We start from the raw sequence: 8,752 nt of genomic DNA, 5'->3' as shown, positions 1-8,752 counted from the left end.
CATGACGTACTTGTAATGTACAGTAATACATAACAGAATATATTATGTAACAGATAAAAATTGATGACAGAATAAATTCTGTATAATAGACAATTACGTGATAACTTGGCATGACATGACATATATGATAACACACATACATACACTGTAGTTCTTTTACTTAGCACACATACACAGTAGATTGCTAGTAAGTTAAAAGCTAACTTACCTCGATCTCCGCGTTTCTTATAAAACTTCAAGTGCGATCACGAGAAACTGTAATTAGTGATTCTAAAAGTTAGAACTAAATCACTAAAAATTTGAAATATGAAAAATACTAACTTAAAGAGTAAAATTTTCATTTTACTCTCTACATGTGGGAAAATGACCGTTTTACCCATAATTTAACGATTTTGCATACTAACTCCAAAAGTTTTCAAAATTTACATTTCTCATGTAAATTTTGTCCTAAATTTAAATATCAACTTAGAAAAATTTAAAACAAAACACAACTATGAAGAACACACTATGACCGAAACATCCATAGGCCATTTTCCTTGATTTTTGTTGCAATTCCTTCCAACTTCAAAACTCATGTTTAAACCAAAATTTTGCAACAAACATCTTCCAATCCTAAGTTCAAAACCATATTTAAAACATCCATTTAGAAAAAGCTAATAATTAACACCAAACTTTTTTTTGTAAAAAGATCCAAGCACTTGAATCACAAGTTTTGACCTTAAATCAAAACATCTCCAAGAATTTCAAAAAATCAAATCTTACTTCTAATATATTCATAATATCATCCTAACATCAACCATGCTTTAAATCATCAAACTAAAGTCACCAAAATCACAAAATAACATTTGGAAGGAATTTTTGGTTTTACACTTAGTCCAAAAACAGAAACTTTTTCCTCAACTAGTTTTGATAAATCTCTTGATTTATGATTTATAAATATATGATCCTCAAACTAAACCATCACATAGTTTAAAAAGATGTCCTAAAACATATATAAGCTTCTAATTCAAGATCACATGGTTAGAAATTAACCAAAACATAAATTTAGCCAAGAATATCCACACTTTGGCTTATTTGAATATCTCTTTACATAAAATTTCATATCTTTGACACTAACATCAAATATTTTCAAAATAATAATATAACATGTATATAAGATACTTAAGATCCTCCAATAAAATTATTAAAGTAATTAGAATAGGTTTAGACCATCAAAGAGTTAAACTTTCTCAAAACAGAAACTGTTTTTCTTCTTCCAGTTTCTAAGTTTCTAAATCTAAGAAAATCTTTCATCAAAACCTTTAATCATGTAAAAATCCTCAACCAATAGTCACATATACATGTTAACAATACTCCATAAAAATTTTGGATCAATATCTATCCATTAGCTTGGTCAAAAACTCCAAACTATAACATATTCTCCAGTTTATCTCCCAGAATGACCTTTCTATAGTTTACACAATATTTGACTGACCAAATGATCTTCAAATGAGGCAAATAAGATATCCATATAAACTAGACTAAAAAAGGAACAAATTATATGAAAGAGATTTTATGATAAAACACTTACAAAAGCTTCGAAATGGGTGTACAAAAGACCTCCTAAAAGCTGTCCGAGAGAGAGTGTTTGATATTTTTTCAATGGAAAGTGTAAATGAAGATAATTTCGTGGGGAGAGGTGGCTGGAGATACTTATGGATGAGATATGGAAGAGATGAGGCTGGAGTTGAGAGTTGAGTGTAGTTTTCTCCTACCCAAAAAAAATCTATAAATGATTATCTTATAATATTCTATCCAATAATATCTAAAAAAAAATCAACTTAAGATATTTTTATCTAATAATATCTATCAACTCAAAATATTTTTATCCAATAATATTCACGAAAATTACCTCAAGATATTTCTTTTTATCCAATAATATCTACAGTTTTGAACAAACGTTTTGTCCGAAAATATGAAAAAATATTATTGCGCCATAAGATTTTAAATAACCCTCCGAGTCTAATGGCACAAACCATAATACATTTTGACACTTCTAACTATCTCCAATAATCAAAAATACACTTATGATACCATAGTAAATAATAACACTAACTATATAGTTAGACAAAAACCTATACGATTAATGGATTCGTGAAAACTTATGAGATTTTCACGAGATTCCTAAAGTTAATAGAAATTTCACAATTGAATTTCTAGCGGGCTGTTACAATCTCCCCTCCTAAAAAAAAGATTTTGTCCTCGAAATCGAAGTAAGTAAGAAATAACAAGTTAAGGAATATGTGTTGCTTACTAACCTGGTGTCTATCCCGTATATATTTGCCTTTGAGATTATGACATTTCTTAACTCTCTTATTTTAATCAACAATTATATTATACTTCTTTCCACAAGGTTGGCCAAGTTGTATCGACACACTCTCCAAACCTAAAATTTCAAGTAAATAATCTTCCGAAACTCTTTTTTAGAAAAACATATGCGATATACTTTAAGTGTTCCTGTAAATACCAAAGTTAGTAGAGAATTCATCAAAATTAAGCCGTTATCCTCTCTCTCTCTCTCTCTGTTTTTTTTTTTAAATCGGTGGCCCTCTGTTTTAGACCAGACAACTCTGATGCGCATGATTTTTATAGGTCTTCTGTAGTTGTCAGGCGCCGCATAGCTACGACACTACTTTGTTCTTCTGTAATTGTCAGGCACCGCAGTTATGATACTACATTGCTCTTGTCTCTTGTAGAGAAATGATTCACGAGAGATGATTCGTCATAATTTTCTCTATAAAAGAATTATTTAGTTCATCTTCTTTCTCATCTCATCTTTTTCACTTTTCTGAAATTAGTCTGCATTCTTACTCTGCAATCTCTTTCTGCTTACTCACTTTGCAATGGCTCAGCAATCTTCTCATTACCAAAACATGAGGTATTCTGCACCTCGTTCACCAGTTGTTTATGCTTCTTCTGTAGGTACTATAATGCAATCCAATAATGATCTGACTAATAAGTCAGATAATGAACTTATCTACGAGCTTGTGAGTCTCGGTACTCGATACTCATCAGCCATTGTTGCATATTCTCAGCGATTGCAATCCAGGACTGGTGGGGTTGACAAACTCCACAAGAAAATTTCTATCCTTCAGAGGCTTCTTATGGAATCCAACATGAAGATAGAAGCAGTAAAGCGAGAGAACAGAGATTTAAAATCTTTGCTTAACTCTTCTTTTTGAGTGGCTACTCCTTTAGATAGGAGAGGTATACAGATTTTTGAAGAGCAAGAACGTTTAAAGATTGAGGCAAAGAGCTTCAAATTTCTGTAATTTTGCTTTATGATAATAAAATAATACTTCACAAATATTCATATTTGTGTTTCTATCTTCTGGTATATGTTTTATGTACTCCATTTTATTTCTTTCAGGGATTTTCATATATATGACATGATCCAATGACTCATATAAATATGCATTTAATCATGCATATCCAAACTCTCAGTAATCTTCAAGTTAATAAAAATCTCAAGGAGTTCTACTGGTTTAGGACTAACTTACTTCTTTATAATCGCAACAATCAGTCATCTTCCTAGGTGGTACTTCGATAACTGACCAGTTAATAACTTAAACTTGAGACTTTCTCTCTTATGATTGTCATAACTCTTATATCCATCATAAGTTATCAATTATTCTAACTTTAAATAATTTGTTCCTAATGTTCACATAAATCCTCAAGACTAAGATTTTACTCTCCATATAATAGTCTTCAAAAGAAGATCGATCTATGTATCCATAAAGATAGTGCTTTGCCAGAATAGGTTTAGACCACCAAAGAGTTAAACTTTCTCAAAACAGAAACTGTTTTTCTTCTTCCAGTTTCTAAGTTTCTAAATCTAAGAAAATTTTTCATCAAAACCTTTAATCATGCAAAAATCCTCAACCAATAGTCACATATACATGTTAACAATACTCCATAAAAATTTTGGATCAATATCTATCCATTAGCTTGGTCAAAAACTCCAAACTATAACATATTCTCCAGTTTATCTCCTAGAATGACCTTTCTATAGTTTACACAATATTTGACTGACCAAATGATCTTCAAATGGGACAAATAAGATATCCATGTAAACTAGACTAAAAAAGGAACAACTTATATGAAGGAGACTTTATGATAAAACACTTACAAAAGCTTCGAAATGGGTGTACAAAAGACCTCCTAAAAGCTGTCCGAGAGAGAGTGTTTGATATTCTTTTAATGGAAAGTGTAAATGAAGATAATTTCGTGGGGAGAGGTGGCTGGAGATACTTATGGATGAGATATGGAAGAGATGAGGCTGGAGTTGAGAGTTGAGTGTAGTTTTCTCCTACCAAAAAAAAATCTATAAATGATTATCTTATAATATTCTATCCAATAATATCTAAAAAAAATCAACTTAAGATATTTTTATCTAATAATATCTATCAACTCAAAATATTTTTACCCAATAATATTCACGAAAATTATCTCAAGATATTTCTTTTTATCCAATAATATCTACAGTTTTGAACAGACGTTTTGTCCGAAAATATGAAAAAATGTTATTGCGCCATAAGACTTTAAATAACCCTCCGAGTCTAATGGCATAAACCATAATACATTTTGACACTTCTAACTATCTCCAATAATCAAAAATACACTTATGATACCATATTAAATAATAACACTAACTATATAGTTAGACAAAAACCTATACGATTAATGGATTCGTGAAAACTTATGAGATTTTCAAGAAGTTCCTAAAGTTAATAGAAATTTCACAATTGAATTTCTAGCGGGCTGTTACACTCCGACCGTGCGTGGATAACTGCATTACAAGCTTTGTTTCCGACTGGAAAAAGGGAGAGAGAGAGAGAGAGGGATGAACCACCGGGAGAGTGGGCTATGCGCATGAGCCACGACATCCCGCCATCACCATAGTCCATCACCGAGCAAACTTATTCCAAAACCAGACAAAGTAGAAAAACTAGCTAGACGAAAATAAACTAGACAAAACAGAAAAACAGAGGGGGGAAAGGGTGGGGGGGAGGAGGGAGTCCCTGTTGGACGCCTCTGGCTCTGGCTTTTCCTTAGAGGGTGGGGGGAGTTTCTCTCTCTAAGTGGGTCATAGCTCCGTAAACTTCCTATTTTGTAATTTTGTGTGTTATCTATATTTCCAAAATGTTATACACCCCGGCTCTCTATTTTTTCTTACTTTATTTAATTACTTTTTTTTTCTTTGGTTTTCAATAAATTTTTGAAATTTTGTTTTATTTAACTATTGTACGTTAAAGATTCATATATTACTATCCGTCATATTTTGAAATGCTTGTTTGATCTTAGTGGTAATAATCTTTTAAAAATTAATCTTTTCCTAACTATCATATTTTATAAAATTTCAGTCTTTCTTTCTCTATTTTTGAATGGCCAAATGCTTAGCTTCCATAAGAGTTATCGTTTTCACAATACATTTATTAATTTCTTTTTCAATTTTACATGAAATGTATTATGGTTATATATTTGTGAACGCATTAAAATATATTAAAAAATTAAAAAAAAACTTTAGTTATAAAAATATTTTATAAAAATAATTTTTTTTTGAAAGGAAAGTGTGATAATTCATTAATCAGAAAAACTTACATCTATGACCGGATAGGATGTCTCCATATCAAATATGATATCATAAATCAAACTAGGGGTGCTACCCGCACCATACGGTGCGGGGTAGCCCCCCCCCGCCCCCGCATGGGGCGGATGGGGAAAATCCACCCCGTCCCCCGCCTCCGGTGTGCGGGGGCGGGGTACCCCGTCCCGCATGACGGGGTACGGGGTGGGGGGCCAGTTCGTCCGGCCCCCCGCACCCCCCTTCTGGGCCTTGGGCCCAGAGGCAATTTCTGGGCCGAAAATGGCCCAGACGCAATTTCTGGGCCATTTTGGGCCCAGAAATCTCAGCAATGGGCCATTTTGGGCCCATAAAATTATAAGTAAAAAAGAAAAAAAAAATTTCCTAAATTTAAAAGAAAAAAAAAGTGTTATGTCTAAGAGTCTAATACGTAATAAACTAATAATAATAACTAAGCTATTACAAAATTGAAAGGCTAAACAATTACAAAATTACAAACATAAAAGTGTCCAAAGGACATTGTATCAACATTACAAATTATTGAATACAAAATTTTTACAAATCATTAAAAATTGATCATTCTAAAGAGGCTTGTCAGCTGTGGCTTGTCTTTGAGTCAAGAGGTGTGACAGTTGGGGCGACCCGGGCTTGAACACATTTTTATGTTGCAGAGGTGCTAGACGTCTCATGTGTTACTACAAAAATTAATATTAAAATTAATAACGATGAAATGGAAATGAATATAAAAAAATTAAAATAATAAAATAAAAAATAATTACCAGGTGGTCCAAATCCAGACTGATCACCACCCTCATCGGTCTCCTTAAAATCTAAAATATCCGGAACATGAATATCCTTTCCTATCGTCCAACTCTGTGTGCATATCAATGCCTCTACAGTTGTAGGAGACAATGAACTACGGAAAGGATCCAATATACGACCTCCGGTACTAAAGGCTGACTCTGAGGCAACGGTGCTAATAGGGATGACCAAAATACAGCGGGCAATCTCAGAAATGATGGGATATTTCTTTGAGGCATTCTTCCACCATCCTAATATATCGAAATGATCATCATCATCTTGGACCATATCCGCTGACAAATAGTTGTCTAACTCAGAAACGACCTCCGTAGATTGATGGACTAGTGTGGGATTCTGTGCGAGGGTCTTAGTCCACGGCATTCTGCGCTTCTTTGTAGGAGGCCCGGTCACGATGTCTGTAGAAGGAGTTGGGGTCGGTGTATGTGTCTTCGATGTAGTACCACCCTTAATTGCCATAAACTCGTCATACAATTTTTTCAAGGTATCTCGGGCCAATTCACCAATAATGTCAGTCCATACCTGATCGTGAACAAGTCCCAACCCATATAACAAGCCTGAAACTTTCAGACGGGGATCAAGAATAACAGCCACATATAAGAAAATATTCATTCTAGTCAAATCTCCCCAATACTTGTCATATTTTAGCATCATGGAACTTGCCATCCCCCTCATCCTTTCATTGGAACCCCTACGCATATCTTCTAATTCTTCTTTTACCCTACATATTTGTTGACAAAACCCATGGGATGTAGGGTACAAAGAACCAGATATATTCAACGTGACATCATAAAATAATCCAAGAAAATCAACGAAAATAGAAACTACCACCCAATCATCATCATTAGGCTTTCGTGATCCCCCGTGCTCATCAAAGTATTTGACATATTGGATGTCTTCATCACCCAATAATTGAAAGGCTGCCTTATATTCCTGGGCCGCCTCCAACATCAAGAAGGTTGAGTTCCATCTGGTAGGAACATCAGTACAAAGACCCTTCTTCGATGTTATGCCCGCAGCCTTTGCAGCAACTTTGAATTTCTCCAATCTTGAAGGAGAAGACCTCACCCATTTCACAGCCATTCTAACTCGGGCAACCGAGTCATCAACATCTTTCAACCCCTCAGTCACAATTAAATTCAAAATATGTGCAGCACATCTAACATGCAAGTATTCACCACCCAAGAATGTCTTATTTGCATCTTTAAGATAATTCTTTAGATATCCCAATGCGACATCATTAGATGACGCATTATCAACTGACACAGACAAAACCTTTTCCAACCCCCACTCCTTTATTGCGGCCTCTAATGCCTTCCCAATCGTCTCACCCTTATGATCAGTTATTTGACAAAATTTAATAATCTTTTTGTGCAGAACCCAATCAGCATCAACAAAATGCACAGTCAACGACATGTAATTCATATTTTGGATAGAAGTCCAAGTATCGGTAGTGAGGCAAACTACCAAACCCGCGAGTTGGCCCCTCAAAACATCTTTATCACGAAGGTACATCTTCTTAATATCCTTTGCCACGGTGTGACGAGAAGGAAGTACAAATCTGGGTTCCAACTCTTGGACAAATTCTTGGAACCCTTTACCCTCCACAAACTGAAAAGGCAGCTCGTCCATGATAATCATACGAGCTAACTTCCTTCTACACTCATCGGGGTTATACTTCGTATACCCCTTCAATGTTGGCCCCCCGGCCCCACTACTCCCATCAGCCATTTTAATATCTAGTCTAGATTGGTCATTCTCTACTAAGGATTTTAATATTGGACTCTTCTTGCATTGTTCCTCTAGATGGACCTTCAGCTGGGATGTACCATGTTTCCTATAGTGACATCCATACATTTTCCCACAGTGATTACATTTAGCTTGTGGGTTGTTGGGGTCCCCACCCTCTAGTTTGGTAAAGTGTTGCCAAACTATAGATACAGGTTTCTTGCCCTGTGTGGGCTTCGGAGCAGGGCAAGGTGTACTCGTTATAGGGGTAGGAGTAGGGTTAGTTTCTGGGGTAGGGGTGTTGGCTGGGGAAGGCGAGCTATCACTGAAATCCGAAGACATTCCTGATTTTCCAACAAAAAAAAAAAAAAAAAAAATTCAAAGTACAATCCAACACAATCAACAAAAACTAACCCTACATTATTTTAATAGGCCACTTTAAAATACATTTTTTAATAGGCATTATATTCTTCTCTCTTTTCTCTTTTTGATTTTATATAATTTTCAAATTGATTTTTTTTTTGAAACAATTTTAATTATCTAATAGTTATAATTATTTAAAACTTTTAAATAAAACAAAAA

Source organism: Carya illinoinensis, chromosome 12 (assembly GCF_018687715.1).
Source record: "Carya illinoinensis cultivar Pawnee chromosome 12, C.illinoinensisPawnee_v1, whole genome shotgun sequence".
Classification (NCBI taxonomy): Eukaryota; Viridiplantae; Streptophyta; class Magnoliopsida; order Fagales; family Juglandaceae; genus Carya; species Carya illinoinensis.
Note: the sequence above shows the minus strand (reverse complement) of the source record.